We start from the raw sequence: 3,253 nt of genomic DNA, 5'->3' as shown, positions 1-3,253 counted from the left end.
CTGTTTCATAGAGAAGAGCGGCCAGTGTGACGATCTGGCTTTGAGTCGATTCGATAGCAAAGGACGAAAACGCTCGGATTTTACAGGTTTTTACTACCTACAAACAACTTTCTCATTCTACCGTGCAACGCGGTCTGCTAGACCTCCTTCATGCAAAATCTTAAGGTTCGAGCTCATGTCCATGGACCAAAGGTGGCAAAAATGTCAATAATCGATAACTAAAACTTGAATTGTACTGCTTCTTACCGGCAATTACATCAACTTAGAACCTTCTTTTGTGTTCTACTATGGTGATTTTAGTGTCTCCGCATTCCGCAGCACGCGACATAGCATTACAGACGAAACGTGTAACTGTTTCATAGAGAAGAGCGGCCAATGTGACGATCTGGCATTAAGTCGATTCGATAGCAAATGACGAAAACGCTTGGATTTTACAGGTTTTTACTACCTACAATCAACTTTCACATTCTACCGTGCAACACGGTCTGCTAGACCTCCCTTCATGCAAAATCTTAAGGTTCGAGCTCATGTCCATGGACCAAAGGTGGCAAAAATGTCAATAATCGAAAACTAAAACTTGAATTGTACTGCTTCTTACTGGCTATTACACCAACTTAGAAACTTCTTGTGTGATCTACGATTGTGCTTTTAGTGTATCCGCATACAGCAGGACGCGACATAGCTTTACAGACGAAACGTGTAAGAGTTTCATAGAGAAGAGCGGCCAGTGTGACGATCTGGCTTTGAGTCGATTCGATAGCAAAGGACGAAAACGGGCGGATTTTAGGGGTTTTTACTACATTCGAACACCTTTCACACCCTTCCGTGCAACGTAGCTGCTAGACCTCACTTCATGCAATATTTTAAGGTCCTAGCTCATGTCCAACGGACCAAAGCCGGCTAAAAAGACAATAATCGGAAACTAAATTTGATTTCTACTGCTTCTTACTATCTATCACATCAACTTAGAAGTTTCTTCTGCGTTCTACTATGGTCCTTTTAGTGTCTTCGCATACCGCTGCACGCGACATAGCTTTGCAGACGGAAAGTGTATCCGTTTCTTAGAGAAGAGCGGCCAATGTGACGATCTGGCATTGAGTCGATTCGACAGCAAATGACGAAAACAGGCGGATTTTACAGATTTTTACTACAAATGTACACTTTTCACATTCTCCCGTGCAACGTGGCTGCTAGACCTCCCTTCAGGCAAAATCTCAAGGAACTAGCTCATGTCCACGGCACCTAAGCCGACTAAAAATTCAATAATCGATAACTAAAATTTTAATTGTACTCCTTCTCACTGGCAATTACATCAACTTAGAAGCTTCTTTTGTGTTCTACTATGTTGCTTTTACTGTCTCTGCATACCGTAGCAGCAGACATAGCTTTGCAGACAAAAAGTGTAACAATTTCACAGAGAAGAGCGGCCAATGTGACGATCTGGCATTAAGTCGATTCCATAGAAAAAGACGAAAACGGGCAGATTTTACAGGTTTTTACTACATATGAACACTTTTCACATTCTCCCGTGCAACGTGGCTGCTAGACCTCCCTTCAGTAGCTCATGTCCACGGCGCGAAAACCAGCTAAAAAAACAATAATCGATAACTCGAAATTGAAAAAAAAATCAATAATCGATAACTAAAATTTGAATTGTACTGCTTCTTACTGGCAATTACATCAACTTAGAAGCTTCTTTTGTGTTCTACTATATTGCTTTTACTGTCTCCAAATACCGCAGCACGTGACATAGCTTTGCAGACGAAAAATGTAACCGTTTCAGTGAGAAGAGCCGCCAATGTGACGATCTGGCATGAAGTCGATTCGATAGCAAATGAAGAAAACTGGCGATTTTACAGGTTTCTGCTACATATGAACACTTTTCACATTCTCCCGTGCAATGTGGCTACTAGACCTCTCTTCATGCAAAATCGTAAGTTCCTAGCTCATGTCCAAGATACCAAAGCCGGCTACAAAGTTAATAATCGATAACTAAAACTTGATTTGTAGTGCTTCTTTCTGACTATCACATCAACTTAGAAGCTTCTTCTGCGTTCTACTATGTTGCTTTTTTTGTCTCCGCATACCGCAGCACGTGACATAGCTTTGCAGACGGAAAGAGTAACCGTTTCATAGAGAAGATCGGCCAATGTGACAATCTGGCACTAAGTCTATTCGACAGCAAATGACGAAAAGGAGCAGTTTTTAAGGTTTTTACTACATATGAACACATTTCACATTCCCGCGTACAACATGGCTGATAGATCTCACTTCAGGCAAAATCTTAAGGTAGTAGCTCATGTCCAAGGCACCAAAGCCGGCAAAAAGAACCATAATCGATAACTCGAACTTGAATTTTACTTCTTCTTACTGGCTATTACATCAACTTAGAAGCTTGTTTTATGTTCTACTATGGTGCTTTTAGTGTCTCCGCATACCGCAGCAAGTGAAATAGCTTTGCAGACGAAACGTGTAACAGTTTCATAGAGAAGAGCGGCCAGTGTGACGATCTGGCTTAGAGTCGATTCGATAGCAAAGGTCGAAAACGGGCGCATATTACAGGTTTTTACTACATACGAACACCTTTCACATTCTACCGTTCAACGTGGCTGCCTGACCTCTCTTCATGCAATATTTTAAGGTCCTATCTCATGTCCAAGGCACCAAAGCCGGCTAAAACGACAATAATTGAAAACTAAATTTGATTTCTACTGCATCTTACTATCTATCACATCAACTTAGAAGCTTCTTCTGCGTTCTACTATGGTCCTTTTAGTGTCTTCGCATACCACAGCACGCGACATAGCTTTGCAGACGGAAAGTGTAACCGTTTCTTAGAGAAGAGCGGCCAATTTGGCGATCTGGCATTAAGTCGATTCGACAGGAAATGACGAAACCGGGCGGATATTACAGGTTTTTACTACATATGAACACTTTTTACATTCTCCCGTGATACGTGGCCGCTAGACCTCTCTTCATGCATACTCTTAAGGTCCTAGCCATTGTCCAAGGCACCAAAGCCGGCTACAAAGTCAATAACCGATAACTAAAACTTGAATTGTACTGCTTCTTACTGGCTATTACATCAACTTCGGAGCTTATTTTATGTTCTACTTGGTGCTTTTAGTGTCTCCGCATACAGCAGCAAGCGACATAGCTTTGCTGACGATAAATATAACCGTTTCATAGAGAGGAGCGTACATTGTGACGATCTGGCATGAAGTCGATTCGATAGCAAATTACGAAAACGGGC

Source organism: Schistocerca gregaria, unplaced genomic scaffold, assembly GCF_023897955.1.
Source record: "Schistocerca gregaria isolate iqSchGreg1 unplaced genomic scaffold, iqSchGreg1.2 ptg000338l, whole genome shotgun sequence".
Lineage (NCBI taxonomy): Eukaryota > Metazoa > Arthropoda > Insecta > Orthoptera > Acrididae > Schistocerca > Schistocerca gregaria.
The sequence above is the reverse complement of the archived record's forward strand: the minus strand, read 5'-3'. Positions refer to the sequence as shown.